The following is a 20,495-nucleotide window of genomic DNA, read 5'->3' on the forward strand; positions in this document are numbered from 1 at the left end:
TTCTAAATTCCCAAAATGGTATAGACACAATAAATTTGATCAGCAAAGGTCTGTTTACCTGCCAAAACTCACATTCCCCAGACCTAGGCACGATTTTATACTCATTTCAATGGCAGATATTCTCATACCTCTTTGGTATTTCAATTGTGTATTTATGGGTAGGTAGGAAAAAGTTTTCCCCTGACATTAAGTCTAGTCGTGTCCAACTCTAGGGGTTGGTGCTCATCCCAATTTCTAAGCCGAAGAGCCAGCGTTGTCTGTAGACACCTCTTAGGTCATGTGGCTGGCATGACTATATGGAGCGCTGTTACCTTCCTGCTGGAGCAGTACCTATTGATCTACTCACATTTACAGTTTTTGAACTGCTAGGTTGGCAGAAGCTGGAATGGCAGCGAGAGCTCACTCTGCTCCCTGGATTTGAACCACCGACCTTTCAGTCAGCAAGTTCAGCAGCTCAGCGGTTTAACCCACTACACCACCGGGGGCTCATGTGTATTTATAGGTCTCCAAAATTTAAGGATTTGCACCATTATTTGCTCCCCTCATTATTTGCTCCCCCCCATTGCTTTTGAACCAAGAACCAGTCTATATTGTTTTATAACTACATTCCAATTTTTTAGAAAGAAAAATATTCCCTGCCTGATAGTGATTGACTTTATGATAACTCATCAGATTTCTCTTTTCACACTGGCAACAATGAAAATCCATGCAAGATTTATTGCTGATATTGCAGGTGATTGCTCTGGGGATGTTCTTTTCTAGTATAATGTTATATAATCTAATTATAGTACATTAATTGTGGCATAATTGTATTGATTTTTTTAAAATATGCAAAATGCATATGCTATTTCTTTCTTCTAGTTCTTTTATCATGTTGCATCTTTATATTGTACTTATTTATTCTGTATGTAAATGGCCTATGATCTAGGCATTAGTGAATTACTACATACATATCCATACACAACCAAAGTCTATACATGATCCTAGCTAAACTAGATAGATTACAAAGGAAACTGTAATTTTCTTTCAACAAATGTGCTATATGAGGGAAAGCAATTGGTGGGTCCTGCAGCATCTAACAATGAACATACAAGATAATAGTTATGTTCAGAGGCCTTGGACTCACCTTTGGCCATGTCAGCATAGCTCTCTGTAAAGCAGGCATTTAATCTTGGCTGTATTTTATTTTTCAGCATCTATAAGTAAAACAAGGATGATTTTATGTGAGTTTCTCTCAACTCAGAGGCACAAAATACTTTCACTCTAATTATGAGACAGTCATGTGCTGGGCATATTTCTGTCAAAAAGGGCACACAAGCCCAAGGTTCTATAATAAAAGACGCAGCTAAACTTGGCTATTAAAAATTGGTGTCAGCTCTCGCTTATGATAGGTGGTGCCATAGTTGGTTTACTGTAATTGCTTTCACTATATTCACATTACGTTACCATCATAAATATAATGGCTGATAAAATATGTCAGACCTATAATGAAATAATGGAGCACAAATGAGGGAAACTATAACCATTGCCATGCTTGTATATTAGAAAGAATAGCATGTGATTTAATTAAAGACAGTGATAGAGCAGGGTTTAGATTACCTGCTCTTGGGAAGAGTGTGAAAACTAATGAAGTGAATGCTTTTTTCACATTGCAAACTCAAAAATGAGCATATACTAGGTCAGACGGTTTGCCCTGCATTTGACATGTACCCTAATTTGGAACATGGTGTGTATTTGCTTTGACTGATTCAGAAGCACTATAAGCTGCAAGTTATGAGGATAGTTGCAGAGTTCTCTGTTATTATGATGTTGGGAGATCAGTTTAAGGCTTAGAAATTGTCACACATGGTAGCATTAGAAAGGTGAGGACAGCTGTCAAAGCATTATCTTCCAAAATGCAACAAAGCAATTGGCAATTTGTAGACTATGCTGAATTAAGAAGGATGCCCTCTCAGCTATTCTGATAAATTTCCTCCTCATCCCCACCGCTTCTGCTTTGAGTGTGGCCACAGAAAATATTTATTTATTTACAGCATTTATATTCCGCCCTTCTCACCCCGAAGGGGACTCAGGGCGGATCACATTACACATATAGCCAAATATTCAATGCCTTTTAACAGAACAAAGACAAACAAACATAGGCTCCGAGCGGCCTCGAACTCATGACCTCCTGGTCAGAGTGATTCATTGCAGTTAATTGCAGCTGGCTTGCTCTCCCGCCTGCGCCACAGCCCGGGCCTGGTGATACTGGTGAGAATCTTATTGTCCAATAAGTATATGACTATACTTATTGGAATCAACATTCAAGGTCAATATTGAATCAATGGGATCATCTACACTTGGGAAGGTTAGTCTGGTATAAATTTGCCCTCAAAGCAGCCTCATATTCAGCACTGATGTACCAAATCTAGATGATCTGCAGTCATCACTCCTAATCAGCCATGCAGCTCCTGCCTAGCCACTGCAATGGTCCCTGCTGGTGTCAGAACTGGGCATCCGTGTCACCAGCAAGAAGGAGAGGGTCAGCCAGGCACTCACATAGTTCTCTGTCTAATTCCACATGGACCAAAGCCCCAGAATATTTCAGAATTTTAAGCAAACTCCAGAGTATTGCCTGACCTTATTTAAATTGAGACTGAGTCAGAATATAACTTTGCGCCTTTCTACACAGCCATATAATCCAGAATATCAAGGCAAATAATCCACATTATCTGCTTTGAACTGGATTATCTGAGTCTTCATATAATCCAGTTCAAAGCAGATAATATGGATTTTATACAGCTTTGTGGAAGAGACCTAAAAAACCTGGGACACTGCCTGGAAACCACTGTGTACCTTGAAGACAGTCAGCAGACCATTTGTGGTGTTGACCATCCCTTATTTAGAATTTTGAAATCCAAAATACTTCAAAATCATCCACATTGGTAGTTGAGAATGTGACACTTTCACTTTCTGATGGTTCAGTGTAAACAAACATTTAATGCACAAAATCAGCAAACATATGTTATAAAATTATCTCCAGGCTATTTGTGTAAGGTGTATATGACATAAATAAATTTCATGCTTAGACTTAGATCCCATCTCCCAAATATCTCATTATATACCAATATATAGACACAGGTATTTCAAAATGTGGATGGGGGGGGATGGGAATCAAATCTAAAAAGTTCTGTTTCCTAGCATTTTGGATAAGATATACTCATACTATATTACAATTTTAGGTTTTTGATTTCCTACATTATATTTTTCTTCCTTTCCCTTTTTTATTTTTGTGTTGTATTTTGTAGACTACTTGATAGCACACAAATAGAATATTTTTTCATTATTTATCAAAATTGTACATACAACAATTTCAGTCTATTTTCCAAAATGTCATAGTTATCTGAATCCATCTGGGAAATGGAAAGACTACTACTAAGCCAATTTAATTCTAACAGAGATGGTCCATAGCTTGGCAGTACAGTGCAAGCTTTGCATGCAGAAGGTCACCAGTTCACTCCCTGTCATCTTTAGTTAGAAGGATCAGGTAGTAAATGATGTATGCGATTTCTGTCTGAGACAAGGAAGAGATCTTGCCAATTTTAAAAATAAATATTGTGAAGCATGGTGGCATTGAGGGGAGAAGAGGGCTGTCAAAGCCATCCGCCATCCATTAAAGCAGAGTTTCCCAACCTATGGTCCTCCAGTTGTTATGGAATTCAATTCCCAGAGATCCCACGCAGGACCCACCTGGAGGATCAAAGGTCTGCTCCTATTTCTGATAGAAAGCTACAAACTGAGTTTAATAAATAAGAAATAAACCTTTTTACATATTCATATGAATATGTAAAAAGGTTTATTTCTTATTTATTAAACTCAATTTGTAGCTTTCTATCAGAAATAGGAGCAGGATAATTCTAGTAACAAATTCTTGAGGCATCTGCTACATTGATCTTTACAATTTTTCCAACACAGATTCTTAGTCTTATATTGAGTATAGGTTTGAGACTTATACTGAGTATTTTTCTAACCCATTTTACCATGATCTAGAGGAGACTGGTAACTTCCCTGTCATTGTGGTGGTAACTCTGCTCCAAGACCCCCCCCCCCAATTTTGCCAGAGTAATGGAAGGTGCTGGACCTCTTGAAGATTTTTGAATAACTTCAGACATAAATGTGGGAAAAATACACAAGTCCACTCAGATGGCAACCACAAGCTTTCGCTGCAATGTTCCAAGCTTCAAAACAGTCAGGGACCATAATAAGTAGCTCTTTTTATTGCCATATGGAAAGACGATGTCAGTAGGATTGTCGTCTATCATCAAATGAAATAGACAACAAAATCAGATGCATTTTATTTGCTGTTTCATATGAATAAATGTAAATAACGAAATAGTAATGAAAAATTTAATAAGATATACAATATAACTGGAAGACTGAAGAGATGATCTTGCTGAGTCTGCTGTTCAGTTGCTAGCTATTGAATTAATTTTCTAGCCCTATACCAATGCTTTCTTTTCTTATAGTTTTCTCTCGTTAAATCAAGCTTAGACTGTATGATTCTTCTATGTGAGGATGCCTTATCTTAAAGCTGGAGTCTGAAAACCAACATGCATTTCTACATATAGGTCTTATGTTCTCTTCTGTTTCATGTTAACCTGGAGGGACAAATTAGCTTGATAATGGACTTTGTCATCTAAGGAGAAACACGACAAATTGCATGAGACCCTACAATGTCACCAGAAATATTGTCATTTACCAGAACTAAAAACCTACCATCAGACACAGATAATAAAGAGAGTTGTTCCGTCTCCCAGGAGTTTGATTTTACAAGCTGCCCATAGTTGTAGAAATAGCACCTGTTTGCATTTGTTCCAGGGCTGTTGCAGATTCTGCAGCATTCCTGATAGTCAGCCATTAGTAGAGTTTGTAGCCATCTCAGCAAAGTCTTTGCTGCTTGCAGCTTGCAAATGTATCTTATTGTTCTGGAGACCGCCCCTTTTCCTGGGGAAAGAAGGCGCCATTTTGAGAAGCCTCTTACCTTCTAGACTGAAGAAGAAAGAACTTAGATGTGCTTGTGTGGCCAAGCCAGGTCAACTCTGACAAAGCCATCGTAAGTACTGACCTGCTTTTAAAACCAATGCTAAGAATAGATAGGGAAAGACCTGCTCTTTCTAAAAATAGTAGCTTAGCACTGGGGCAGAGGATATCTCAGGATTTTTCTGCCACTGGAAGAAATTCTACCTACTTCGCCTCAAAAACTTGCTTTGAACTTAGATAGTTATAGACCTGCTCTTTCTGATAGCTCAGGGCTAGGGTAAAGAGGATCTCAGGATCTCTTCACCTTTGGAAGAAGTTAAACCAACAACTAAAGGGGAAAAGCAAGAAAGGAACATCTGCAAGGCTTTATAAGTTGACTGTTTATATTTGCAACCTTAATTACGTGTGCCAAGTCTGCCATGGACTTTGTGAAAATAAAATTTTGTTTGCTTGTTCAACTTGAAGTGCTTTGGTTACTGGGATTTCCAGAGCTTCTAAGTAAGGCCCTGCAGTTCTCCTGGGCAAAGGAAGAAGCACATCTTAAAGCTTTAAAAGGTGCCTGGGTGTGACGGCATAGTACTTACATACGCTGCAGTCCTCTCCGCCTGAGTCAAGCCTGCACGGTTATAGAGACTTTGATTGTGTTGGTCTGTCGCAGTGTAGCATGCTGCCAGGCCGAAAGACAAGTGAGAGAGTGGGGCTCCATTCCTTCAGCCTCTGCAGTATCCTGCTCTTCAGGTCGCGTGTGTGCGAGTAGCCCCGCAGCTGCTTCTGCAATTGCACGGCTGTGCAAAACCCATCAATCTACCCTGAGCTCCTTCGGTGGCAGGCCTTGAGCTGTGGAGCTGCAGCAGAAGTCCTTGGGCTCACACAGAGGTGCTAAGTCCAGAAGCACCAGGCCGGGACCCGGATAAGCCCGGCAACCCTGAAAGAAAGTTCTGGCTGAGTTTTTGCAGTGGCTAGGATCTCGGCCGGGGCAGTCTCCTGGCAGCGGTGACCTGCCTCATCATCCTGCAGTGGTGACCTGCCTCATCATCCTGCGGTGGTGACCTATCTCATCGACCTGCAGTGGTGACCCCCCCCCTTCACAGCGAGGAGGAGGCGTCCCTTCTCTCCTCCTTTCCAAAGCCAGCCTCGGTGCTCCTTGGGCGGCAGGCCTCGAGCCGCAGAGCACAAGGTGCTTGAAAATTTGGCGAAGTCACCATTTTGGCAGTTTACATCACTCGGGCAAGGGAAGTATCAAGTGGCAAGTTGCTGTCAGTTGGCGTTTTGCAGCTTACCTGCCAAAGTTTGGCACCAAAGGTCACAGTCTTTGCAAAGTATAGTTACTTAGTGATATATATCGCTATGGTTAAGTGCTGTACATTGTATAATATATTGCATTTGCTTTTATTGTAAATTTACTTGCTGGTATATTGCATTTGCTTCTGTTGTAAATTTACTTGCTACAAGAATACATAATGTCTATGCAATTTCAAGATGATGAAGGTGAGATACCTCCATCTGAGGCTGAAAGTAGGAATGAAAGGCCCCAAAGGATAAAGCACCCTTCAGCCAAGATGCTAGCCCACCTAACAGAGGAAAAAGAGCTCCTTCATGTGAGGTTAGGTTCGGCATAGGAGTGCATCGCATCATTGATGGGCAGAATAGAGAGCTTGGGTATTACAAAGGTGCCATCCATGTTAAAGGCAGACCTCAAAGAGACCTTCGGTCTTTGGAGGGGTTTTGTGACTAAGATAGTCCAGGTCTTCGAGCGTATTAATGCCAAGGATTCAGAATCAGAAATAGTGAGTGTCCTAGCCGACACTAGTGAGAAAGAAAATAGGGTGAGAGCAATTCTAGATACCCTGGAATTCAGTTATCCACCTGCTAATCCAAGGTCTGTGCCAAAAGGAAATCAGTCTTCCTTATGCAGCCATGAGACCAATCTTCTAAAATCACCTGCAGCAGCGCTTAGTCTTAAGTCCAGCCACTCTAGCCAGGTATCTAAATTAAGGGAGCGGGCATTGTCTAAACGCAGCCACTCTAACAAGTCTTCTGCTGCTGGGAGTGCCATCTCTTCCCTAGCTGCCTTGCACATTAAGGAGGCTGCGTGTCTGGAGCTACAGAGTAAGATCGCGGAGGCAGAAGCTGATGCAAAGGTAGTTGACCACACCCTTCCCTTTAAAGAGGAAGAACAACAACTACAAATAGAACAGGCCCATAGACAAAGCGAAATACAAATGGAACAGGCCCAAAGACAAATGGGACAGGCCCAAAGACAAAGTGATATAGAAATGCTTAGAGCAAAGATGGATGCTACTGCCAAAAAGGTAAAGGTTGAGACTTTGGCCAAGGCCCTAAGTGGGCAACTCACAGAAGAAAATGTAAGTCAGTTGCCAACGCAGGACCCTTCCTCCAAGGTGTTTGTGCACCTTAAGAGTTTAAACAGACAGCTTTCTGATGAGGAACATGACGATTTCTCTCTTCATCCAGAACAGGGCCCTAAAGTTGCCTTTGGGCTGCCAGATGTCCAGGGCATCATAGCAGGGAGCTCGTCTTTGCTCCTAGGGCACAATGAAATGTGAGGTTTTTCTCTTGCTCTGTTTCTCACTTTTCTTTCTCAGCCAATCAGAGGCCTGGTTGACTGTATCCATTTTCCTTCCTCTTGTGGAGCACACTGGTTGGGACTTCAATCCCCAGAACTCTATCTTGTGTTTTTTTTTAAGGTTTTAGAAATGACTTTAGAAATGTGACATTGAATGTTTGCCATTTATATGTATATTGACCACCCTGAGTCCCTCTGGGGACAGAGGGCAGTCTAGAAATAATTTATTTTAATTATTATTATTACTTACATTAGAGCACTCAGTTTTTATAGAAACAACTAATTTGGTAATTTTTCCTCTTTTTGTGTGCTTTTCTTTTTTTTACTTTTATAATATTGGAACTTTATTGTTATGTTACCTAGATCTTTTTTGAATGCAAATACATTTATTATTACATTTTTAAAAAACCCTGACTTTCAGTGACAGTTCAGGCTTTATTTGCTCTAGGATTCATTCATTTGCCTTTTGGTATCTGTCAAACCCTCCTTCAGCACCACATTTCAAATGAGTTTAATCTTTTCTTTTCAGCTTTCTTCACTGTCGAGCTTTCACACTCAAGCACAGAAATCTGAAATACTGTGACATAGATGAATCTGAATGTGATATTTATAGATTTATATATATATATATTTACATTTCAGGATCTTATCTGGTTCCTTCACAGTTGCCCTTCCAAGTTCTAATCTTCAATTGCCGTATAAAATTGACGGGACTTTCAAGGGCAGTTCATAATATGTTACAAGAGTTTGTTGAGAACAAGCCAGGTCTAAAAGAGCTTTATTTTCCATCCTCATCTTGATTAATAGAAAGTTGAAATGTATGTATTAAAGGACATGAACTTTATGTACAGTTAGATGGGGCTATACTAAAGGTGCAAAACAAATGCATGTAACAAAAAGAATTATATAACAGGGCTATGTTTTCAATATGATGAAGAAAAGTGATTTCTCAAGTTATCTAAGAAGCTTATATCTTAGAAGGTTTTTTTTTTAAAAAAAAGTTTCATGCTGAGAGAAGTACTGTGAACAAATTTTCTTGTACCTGTTAATGGAATTAGCTTGCTGGTAGTACAAATTCAAATTCATTTATTGCGGTGTTCTTTAAATGAATTATGCCAGCGTTACTTTCTTGAGGGCAGGACCACAGATGTCAATATTTACAGATAATGTCCACCCAAGTGAGCAAGGGCTCTATATTCAAGCCATTACTGTGCCAATTAAATTATCCCATGACTAATGCAAAAGAGTGCATTGTAGATCATTAGGGTTTATCATCTGCAGTGCCAAAACAAGAATTTGCTATAACCCTGCTGAGGGGATGCACAATTTCTCCATTATTAGATTAATGTAACACATTCATGTTCAATATAATAACATTCCCCAAAGCTTTCCTGAGGAGTCGTTAATGTGCGAGTATCATCAACATGTAATGAATCAAGGCAGCCAAGATTGGCTCTTTAAAACTATTAATTTACATGCCTTCGATTCAAGGACAAGAATGACAAATAAACTAGGAAACACAGGAACTCTTTGGACTACGAATCTGTGAAGTATTGTTGTTTAGTGAAACACACAATACTTGGCTCAGTGTAGAAAAATATATGCCACAGTTTCCTTTATTGAAAGCTACAAAAGCTGCAAATTTCTATTTGATGTCTCTCAAAACACAAAACATTTGAGTTAATATGGATTGATCCATTCTTGCATCTCATGGAGGAATATAAAAGCTTCTGGAACTACACACAATACTGGGTGGGAATTCTACACATTACACGGCAATAAAGAAGTCATAGACTTTTTATACTTTATACTTTTTAAAGTTGAAGATGTCAACAGAATTTAAACAGCCACCTCTCAAGGAAGCTTTAGCAATGGATTTTATTGGATGGGCTAACTTTTTAATATGATCATCAAGCTGGAAGAGATCATAAGGGCCATCCAGTCAAATCCTGTGCCATGAAGGAATTCACAGTGAAGGCATTCCAGACAGATACTATCCAACCGCTATTAAATATTCCAAAGAAGGAAATTCCACCACACCCAAGGTAGAACATTCCACTTTTGAATGACTCTATCCATCAGGAAGTGCTTCCTAATGTTTAGATGGAATCTCTGCACTATGGCAGAATACCGAGGACTCACCGCTGGTTAGGAGACTGCCCCCATGACAGCCCATTTGCCCATGTCATAGATTCAATTCAATGTGGGCAATTCTGACAGCTCTTATCCCACATGTTTTGTACTTTTGAAATGGAATATTACGGTTCCTGAGTCCAGAAGACAATCTCAGACCATCTTCTCCCCCCTCCCTTTTTATCACTATTTCTGACATTTAACTGATGAATTGTGACGATTGACAGAAAGTTCCTCTGCATCATGGGAAGAGCTCATACATAAACTGTACCCTTAATGGATTACAACTGTTTTAAAAAGGGGTGGTGGTAGGGGTGGGAGATAAGGTCCTAAATGACAACTGCTGGAATTAATTTTAAATCTACTTTAAGCTTATTATAGTTCAGATGTCAAAGTAGAATATCTTACATTTTTGGAATTTTCCTCATCATATTCGTGATTCAGATATGGGCAGAGAAGTTAGCCAACTCTTCCAGTAAATTGTTTTGTGACAACATAGCCATGGTGCAGTTCATTAATTCCTCATGATCCCAGTCTCTGAGAGTTATGAAGACAGGCATGGCCTTTATCTTCCAGTGTTTGTAGTATTCACTTCATGGTGATCCATGTTGCACTTCAGATGATTGATGGCAAATGCAGCCACCACATTGCATCTAATGCTAATAGGCATGTGGATGCTTTGAAGTGTGAGGTAGTAAGAGCCATTGGCCTATCTTCTGGCACTTCCAGACAGGCATTTATTGTGGGCAAAAATGGGTTAAAGTAATCCATTGTTGCCCGCATTCCTATCCCCACACCTCCTGCCAAAATCTGGGCTTTCCCTGGTTCTCCTTCCCCAAAAAAGTGTTAAAATAAAGAAAAACTTATTGGGCTACCATTAGACCTCTCTGGAGGCCTCCCTAATGGTAGCCCGGTATTTTTTTTCTGTATTTTATTTTAAGAGCTTTTGGGTGGTTTGGGAAGAAGGTGGGTGCCCACTCCTCTGAGAGGCCCAAAGAAATGAGATGGGTGTGGGGACTGACCCCCAGGCACAGGCCCATACTCCATTAGACTCGCGTCTTTCAGGAAGGTCTTTTCTAATGGGGTATCTAATTAATTTGGGACGAAGCAGCGTTTTCCTACTTTGTCACAAATTAATCCTGTTTTACCTGAGGCATCATTTGGACACCTCAGGTAAAAGTTCACCAGGGCCCACATTCTGGACCCTGTCTGGAAGGGCCCTTAGAGATTTCTATAAGTTTGGAACTTAAGAAGGCTTAAGAACTTCATGACTGGTGCTTATTTCATAGCCACTGCAACATTGTGCAAATGACTCTGAACTCTAATATAGTCTGGGGGGTTTTTGAGTTGGACTCAAGGTACAAAGCTTCAGGGATACCACAGTGATCTTCAAATTCATATTGTTCAGGAAGTTTGGTCCTAGGAGAGAGAAAAGGTGGCCAAAAGGAGGAATCTTTTGTCCCCAGACATACATATGGGTTTGGTTAGATTTCAGGTGGGCAAATAATTTGTGATACAAAAATCATACAGTATACCTGGCCTGATGTGAAACATTTTGCCTGAGAAGAAGACTCACAATGCATTGATAGAGATCAGACAAGAACAACTAGAGAAATTCAGAATACCTTATTGAAGAAGTTGGTCATTTCTGGCCACATTCATAGATAATTTATTAGAGGTTTGAGCTTTACAAAGCCCATGGCATTTATTTGGATGGACCAGAACTCTTAAGTGGGTTGTTGTTTTCTGCCTTCCAGTGATTTTTGTATTATGGCAACTCTCAAATAAACCTACCATGAGGTTTTCTTGACATTTCTTGATGTGCAGAGGAGGTTTGTTCTTTCCTTCCTCTGGGACTGAGAGAAAGTGACTTGCTCAAGTTCGCCCAGTGGGTTTCCATAGTCAACTGAGAATTTGAACAGTGGTCTCCAGAGTCCTAGCTCAACACTGAAATCATTATACACACACTGACTCTTGTAAGGATGTGTGTGTGGAGTAATATGAGAAATATAATGAAACCAAAACTGACAAATAGGCATAAATTGACATATCCCGTAGGAGACAGTAGAGAAACACAAGCAAATGTCCCCACACTTTCTCTTTCACTTTCCTACTCTTTCTTTAACTTTTTTCTTCTCTCTGTTCCTCTCAATTCACTTTCTATGGTGCTATAGTATACAGTAATGCTCTTCCATATATTGCACTAGTAATAAGGCTCAGCGCAAAGACATAGCACCAGGATTATCAAAGCATCACTAGCTAGATATAGATTTCATGTGTTCAAAATTTCTCAGTCATAACTCACTTCTATACATAGTGAAATATGACCACCCAGCAAGGGACTTTGAGGAGACACAACTTTGTACATTTTATATCTGAGGTTAGTTTTATCTGCCTTCAAGACTCACAAAGGAAGGCTGTTCCCTTTTTTGCTTACAAAAACTCCTATCTGCACCCCACCCAAGGTAGGACATATAATTGCTCCATGGTCTCTCCTCTACAAAATGCTAGTTCCTTTTATGGGGGCAACACAAACATATTATGAATAGAGTGAATTAGAACATCCTAGAATTGTAAATTTGGAATGGGATCCCAAAGTACATCCAGTCCTATATCCTGCCAGTGCAGGGATCCACAGTTACAGCATCCTTGACATCTGCTTAGAAAATCTCCAATGAGATGAAGTGAAGCCAGGTCAACAACATTCTGAGGTACTCCATCTCACTATCAAACAGCCTTTATTAACAAGAAGTTCTGCCAAAGAATCATAAAAAGATTTAAAAGAGGAAAGTGGTCTCAAAACAAGCAATAATGCCATCATGTTTGTTGTCTATTTGTTGATATGCCTCCCTCCCTCTATTCCATGGTTCTTCTTTATGTTAAATTAGATTTTTCCCTTTTAAAATTGAATCAGTTAATTCATGTATTTTTCTATAAAGAAGCAGAAAAAATATTTTGTCATTTTTCAAACCATGTTTCATATGTCTGATGACACTATCTCTGGTTAATCTTTTCTTTTTCAGGCACTTGACTTATTCTACACAGGGCTTAAATTTCAAACCTTTTAACACAGAGTAGAGATTAAATTCTTCACCAAAGTTCTTCTTGAAGTAAGCATCAAGGAATTTTAGCAATTTTATTTCCATTGTGAAGAAGTCTTTGAAAACTGCACATTTTCAAATATTATTTGCAATTCAAGTCTCATTTTCTTTTCTTTTAAAAAAAGAAATATGGTTGTTTTGTGCAGAAAACAGCATTTTCTATTAAAGGAGATGCATTTTCTGCATAAATATTACTTCAATGCAGAAATAGTTTCTGCATAGAAAATGTTAAGGCTATTTTGGAGAAAATTCTCCTTTTTGCAAAACAAATCATGTCTAAATTTGAAATACAATAAATCCCAGTTCACAGCATTTTTTGCACAGGCAACAGCTTTCTCTCCACATAAATATTTTTTCCTTTATGTGCATTCTGTTTCTGTCATGTGTACATTTTAGAGTTAATATGTCTAAACACATCAAATCAGGATTAATTTTGTCAGAATATGTTAATGTTTAAACATGTTTAATCATATTTAAATATTTTTGAATATTCTTTAAATTTCTAGCATAGGGATGGACATCCGTCAAAGATCAGAAGCATATTCATTCTTCCAGTGGACCTTGGAGGACCATATTCCACCCTCATGCCCCACCTCTTTTTTAACTTTTGGGAGGAAATTCCTAAAAATGTCCCCCTTTCAGTACATCAAACTGTTGTAGACTCAGGAAATGCCTTTTCTAACCAGGAAGTAAACCTAGCTCTAACTTCTATTTTTTTATTAGGCAAAAGCATCTTCTGTGCATAAAATGGTCTTGATTGAAAAAAGTGTGGAGAAGTTACTCTTCCATTTTTAAGGTGCTAATGAAAACATTTTAAGATATGTTAAGGGACAGTAGGAAAAAAGGAAGATGGGCATTCATGGGTGATTTGGAGATTTTTCATTCATCGGGTCACCATGATTCAATAGCAGTTAACAACAACTCAAAACAGCCTTGGGTGGCCACATGCAAGTTGTAGTTTCATCATCAATGCTTAACTATCTTGGTAACCATCCTAGAAAACACCTCTGTAAATAAGGTGTCCAAAACTGCCCACATTTGGGGAAAATTGCAAGAGTTAGCAATATTTGAACCTCATCCTGAGAAAAACCTCCTCTGTGGTCAAAGTATGTCCTCTGTCAGATGCCATAGCAGCTATATAGTACTAATGACTCAATAGCTCCACTGCCAACCAAGTCACTCACTTCTCAGCACTTGCCTCCAGTGAACAATACTTTCTTTTTGATCATGTGTAAACAGAAACACAGAACAGAAAAAGAAACAAGCACATGAACAACAACTCCATTAAGAAAAGTTTCACCTTGTTTGATTTTTTCTATTAATCCTATGCAACCTTCTCCCGTTGCTCCTCGTGTTTGTGAGCTGTTGTTCATCTGCTCCAAGATAGTGTGAGATTTACTCTAGGGTCATAGTATACTTCCAGTACATTTTAACATCAGTATCAGCAGCACCTTCAGTGGATTTTGCGGGGAACCAATCTGCCACTCCAGTCTGAAGAAATGATCTATTCATTCTTACTCCTTGGGAGCCTAGGTAAAGATGCCTCCACTCCATTATATTGCCAGTGAAAGTGTGTCAGTGCTGTTCCGGTAGTGTTTGTTTCTGCAATGGTTGTGTTGTTGACTCTGATATTGATTGTTAATGGGAATATGATCATGTTCCACTAGTTTTTGTCTTGGAATATTGGCTATTCAGCATAGTGGACCCCATAGGACTGCCCTGTTGCCTACATTTAATTCATCAGCTAACCTTTAATGTATGTATATTTTTCCTTTCTAGGGATACTGAGGAGCATGCCAAGACACCTTTCTGTTTGGTGTTCTTGAGTAATCCTCAAGTACATTTAAATTCATGCTCATAGTGCGCTGAGAGATTTGCCTCTAAGACTATGAGCTGAAGTGCAACGGCAAGTTTCATGCAAGTCACGTAGCTGTAAAAACACTATCTACAGGGAGTAGAAATTGTGGTGAGTTTTTTCTCTATAATATTGTTCCCTGAGTTGCTACTAAGAAGCTATTCCAACATTAGGGGCAACATCCCTAGGCACCAGTAACATAGGTAGTTTTATTTTAAAAGGGCTGCATTTATCACAGATTACAGGATTGCAGAAGAAGTTGAGCAAATTTGAAATCTCAGTATATTATTTTCAAGTATTGTAATATTTTGTGCATCACAACAATATTGAGATGCACAATATTGTTGTGACCCTTTGGGAGAGGGGGAGTCAGGAAGACTTTGAATACATTATTCTTTCTCAGGAGGAAAAATTGAATGTGTTGTATTTTCGTTCTTATTTGGTACTGCCATTCAGCTTCCCCATGGGTGCTAAAAAGCTTTTTGAGAGAAATGAACTGTTCTTTTTATTCTTTATTCTGGTTTATTATGTTGCTGCAAGTGAACTTGGAATGCCAGTGATTGCCTAAAGCCATAAGCTACTTTGTGAACATTATTACCAATTGCTTTCCATTGCAGCCAAGTTGAATGGGATGGAATGGCCATCTATATATCAAATAGTTGCTATTTATCTTATTAGGCTCTTCAGACTGATTCACAGTTTTTGATTTATCTCAATAATATGCAATGTGAGGTTAAGCCAGAGAAGCACTACCATGCTCTATATACTGATGGAAGAGGCAATAAACTCCTAGAACTGTCAGCTGGCATGTTTGTTTTCACACCATGACGTTTTAAAGTTGATTTATTTGTACTCAGTTACTTTCCCCCAAGACTTTGCTGGATGCTTGACAGCTGAATTTGAGAAGAATGCAGCGCTTGAGGTGGCATGGCTTCTGGTCCAATAGCCTGTGACCTGCAATGACTGTTTAGAGTGTGTAAGTGATGGTCATCAATGACCTCAATCCTGTTATTAATCATTACTAGAGTATCAAAATAGCAAGATTTCTTTATTTGACTCACTGTACAAGAGTTGATTGAATTTATTTACTGTAGTTGAAACAAAGGATTTTATCAAACCAACTCACTATTTTGCTAGCATAGATAATAGGTATGTACTATGTTGAGTGCTTCATTAGCACACTTTTCTTCAATAGTGCAATAGTGCTGATTTGCCAGTACATGGTTTGATTATCATACTTCTGCATATTTTCATAACCCTACCTTCCTACACTAAAGTGTTCTGTTGTTGTTGTTGTCATAATTGCATAACATTAAAAACAAAAAGAGCCAATATATACATTTAAAAAAAGAAAAACAGGAAAGTGGAAGAAATACCAACAGAGGATCACTGGTTAGACAAAATTATGGAAGTTATGGACATTGATCGACTAACATTTTTAATGAAGAAACATATAGGAAGACCCACAAAGGTAACTGACTGGCAGCCATTGAAGGACTATATGCATTTGCAAATATAAACCTTAAGAAGATGGAAATGAAAGGTTCCTGAAAATGGACTAACAAAGGGGGAAGGACATTTTTTTAAAAAAAAACTACAAAGAGAATTAAAAGTATAAAATAATGCAAAGAAGAAGACTGAAAGACAAAATAATCCCCCCAGCCCTTTATGTATTCACACCTTCCCCTTCCCTCACCCTTTTTTCACCTTTTTTCATTTTTTTATTTCCTACCATCCCTTTCCCAAACCAACACCCCCCTTCCAATATCTTCTACCTTTTAAACATACTTGATTTAAAAACTTTCAATAAAGATTATTAAAAGAAAAAGAAAAACAGCATATTGGGAATAATGAGGGGGAGAGATGGAAAGGAGGAGAATCCTGCCCTCTGATGTCACTTTACTGCTGGCACAGAAATGGAAGGGACCCATCACAGTATAGTAGGTAGTGGGAACATAGCAGGATGGAAACTATTGATGAGTTTTACCCGTCAATAGTTAGGGATGGGAGAATCACCAAGAGGGGTGGTGGTTGCTGGCAGCCAGATGCACACAGCGTTACATGATACAACACATACAACACAGGTTTGCCTACCTCATGTGATATTTATTAAATCGACAGAAAGCCACCAACTGACTATGGAAAAGGAACACTGCTGTTAATTCTTAGCCCCATTGGTCTCATTGAAAGAAAATTGGTTCCTATTCTTGGACTCACATGTAGTTTGTCATCCTCTAAAATTCCTATATCCTTTCTACAAATATTGCTCTTAAATCAGTAGTATTCAATCCAACATTTGTGCATTTGATTTTTCCCTCCCTAACTGTAGACCCTGACAAGGAACAATGTATAAGATACTTGGGTTCAGTCCTTCAATTAGCTACAAATACATCTAACATTATTATCGTTTGGCAAACATTTTATCAATGTGTTCACAATAATGTAACAAGATACTTTTGTCAAACATCTTGTTGGCATCAAGATACGCTACTTTCAGATTCTCTTGATCCATCAAACTGGTAACACATCCAAAAAGATTTGTCTGATGTGACTGCCATATAATCCAGTTCAATGTAGATTTTATACAGCTGTGTGGAAGGGGCCTGGATTATATGTCAGTGTAGAGTCATATAATCCAGTTCAAAGAAGATAATGTGGACTATCTGATTTGATAATATGGATTATATGGAAGTGTAGAAGGGACTTCAAAGTACAGCCACTAAATTCTGCCACTTCTTAGAAATTGCACTCTAATGCAGTGATTCTCAACCTGTGATTGACCAAATGTTTTGGCCTTCAACTCCCAGAAATCCTAACAGCTGGTAAACTGGCTGGGATTTCTGGGAGATGTAGGCCAAAAACATCTGTGGACCCCAAGTTGAGAACCACTGCTCTAACAGATCTATTTCAGTAAGACTAGTGGTTAGCAACTGGAAACTAAATAAGTCAGTAGAATATTTATTAATTGGCCTATAGGTAGAAAACTGATTTTTTAATGATTTAAATTATTTTCTATATATATATATATATACATACATACATACCTACCTACCTTACGGGATTGTGCAAAGCAATTACTGACAGTTAACAGGATTTGCACAGGAAATTCCACTTACAATGAGCAGTTAGATTTCAGTTAGATGTAACCTTTTTACCTCTCACTGTTAAAATGTTATACTTACAATAGTATTTCCTAATGTTCAAAGAACATCTTTCCACAGAAATCTTTATTCCAACTTTTTTGAGCACAAGGCTTATTATGTCAGACTTTTGCGTAAGCTGTAGCCAATTAAATTGTGGTCATTTCAAATCAGGACAGCAGGTTAACCTGACCTTTGTTCTCCAGATCCACTCCATTTCCCACTGACAATGCACAGAAAGATTCCCAACAGACTAGACGTGCTCATGCATCATTTGCCCTGATGAGGGTGAAACACCAAGAAGACTCCCCATTGGACTGTTAAGCCTGGAGGAGAGCAGGGAGTATCCTGGAAGTCAAGTTTGAGTCACAAGAAAACAAGCATGACTTTCTGGGCATCACTGTGGCTAATTCTGTCCGCTTCCATAATCTACCAAGAGAATTATAATCTAATGTGGTGATTCATTTAAAGCAAAACTGAAACCTATCCTGTGGGAGGAGATTTAACCATTATGGTTGTGCTTAGATTACACTGCAGTGATAGTTGCTCCAATAAAATCAAAGCAACCATTTCAATATTGTTGTCTGTATGATGGCAAAGAATTTCTCAGTACTGGAAGATATTTTTTATTGTTACTTTCTTTTTTCAATAAGAGATGTATTATTTCCCCATCTTTCATATTTTTCTCCATGCAACTAATTTAATAGCATTTCACTGTCACACATTGCCCAAAGTGCAAGTCCAACATGGCTGTCACTCATCTGGAAAAGCTTTTTAAAAGGTAGGGAGAAGTAGTGATTTAGGTTAAACATGCTTGCTGTGAAGATTTGCACTGAACATGGCTATGCATTCCAACTCCAGTACTTTTAAAAGAATTTTACATTTCGCCACTTATGTCAGAAGATTAATGTAGACATCTTTTAATATGCAGATTGTCAGAATAAGTAACATCCACATTCAGGCCTCTTCTACACTGCTATATAAAATTCAGATTATCTGCTTTGAACTGGATTATATGGCAGGTGGGAGTCTCTCATCCACTCTCAGCCATGGATTGAGGTTTAGGGTTTTAGCCTCCCACATTTGGACTTTCACTTGCTGAGGTGTTCCTGTGGGTATCTCTGTAGATCTTAGGAAGTTATTTCTTGATTTAAGGCATTAGCGTACTAGCTGATATCTGAACAGAGGATGGGCCAGAAATGTTAAGGCACACAGAAGACTGGGTGACATGGAAGTCACTGAACAGACTGCACTCTGGCACCACGAGATGCAGAGCCAATCTTCAGAAATGGAGCTACAAAGTGGAATCTGCAACATGCGAGTGTGGGGAAGAGCGAACCACAGACCACCTACTACAATGCAGTCTGAGTCCTGCCACATACACATTGGAGGGCCTTCTTATAGCAACACCAGAGGCACTCCAAGTGGCCAGCTACTGTTTTTAACTTTGTTTGTGTTTCTAAATACATTACAACTGTACCCTCGGTTTCACTAATGATATGATAAATAAATAAATCTGCTTTGATAATTTGGATTACATGGCAGTGCAGAAGGGGCCTCATTTGCATATTTCAAGTTTTTTTCTGCCTGCCTAATCAGATAGAGGCTTTTGAATTCAGTATGAAATTCCTGATTCAAATTGATGTCGATGAGGAATTCCTTTTTTCTATGTGCAACTCAGTTTCTCTATGACTCTTCTAGCAATACTGAACTATGAAAATGAGCTTTTAGAGTCATGGCTTCTTCTGGAAATTAAATTCCTAAAGCTAATAACTGATCAACCTCCTTTGTGGGAATCTTCTATAGGATTTTTTCCCCTTCAGCTATTCTGATAAAATTGCTTTGCTATACAAGTCCCTTAAGTCTACACCACCATTTCCTTTGCCACATCTTTGTATTTGCTTATGATGCTAATTTTGATCATAAAATGAAGGGTGATACAGCAAAGGCACTGAAGTTGAAAAAGCAGGTGCCATTTTACAGAATAACAACAAGCAGATTGGAAAAGTGGTTCTTAAGAGTGAATTCACAATTCCATGGACTGAGGAAATTACTACACTATGGTTTAATAGCATGTCTAAACATAGCAAACCAGTTCTTGTAGAAGGCTAGAATATGCTGGCATAGACCTTTTTCCTATCACATGATGTTCTTGAAATACAGACTGTGCTATCTTCTTACTGCAGCCTCTGGTAGACAATTCCTTCCAACCCATACTTTGCCCTTCTTATCAAGTTGACTTGATTGAGTTTTAAGAAAAAGAAGGGAGGGAGGGAGGGAATTAGACAAAAGGAGGAAGTAATGGCTATGCCTCCGCCTGTCTACTCACCAGAAGTTGAATGGCCACAACCTGGAAGCAGGAGGGTGGAGGAAAATGACACCCACGGAATGCGCACAACACCATGTGGATTCCCCCAATCTCACTGTAGCACCACTTGGAATGAAGTGTTTTTAGGAGGCTATTCATGGGTTAAAATTATGGCCAAATAAGGGAGAAACTGAAATGCCACTGCTTTGAAAGAATGTTGTGCAATAAGCATTAACAATCTGTATCCAGTCACTAATGCATGCTCCAACCCTTATGTAATCATTTCTATACACACCTCTGTTGACATGTCTTATACTAGAAAATAAAATTGGACACTTCCATTATTATGGAA

General features: G+C 38.8%; 1 long non-coding RNA gene across 1 annotated transcript in view; it reads right to left on the reverse strand.

Moving 5' to 3' along the window:
- The window catches only part of LOC134299870 (uncharacterized), a 68,790-nt gene that overhangs the window by 41,906 nt on the left and 6,389 nt on the right, over positions 1-20,495 (reverse strand). The window contains exon 2 of the long non-coding RNA XR_010007116.1: positions 1,127-1,196. This is a non-coding gene — a long non-coding RNA (uncharacterized LOC134299870). The remainder of the gene's footprint in view (positions 1-1,126; positions 1,197-20,495) is intronic.

Source organism: Anolis carolinensis, chromosome 1, assembly GCF_035594765.1.
Source record: "Anolis carolinensis isolate JA03-04 chromosome 1, rAnoCar3.1.pri, whole genome shotgun sequence".
NCBI lineage: Eukaryota > Metazoa > Chordata > Lepidosauria > Squamata > Dactyloidae > Anolis > Anolis carolinensis.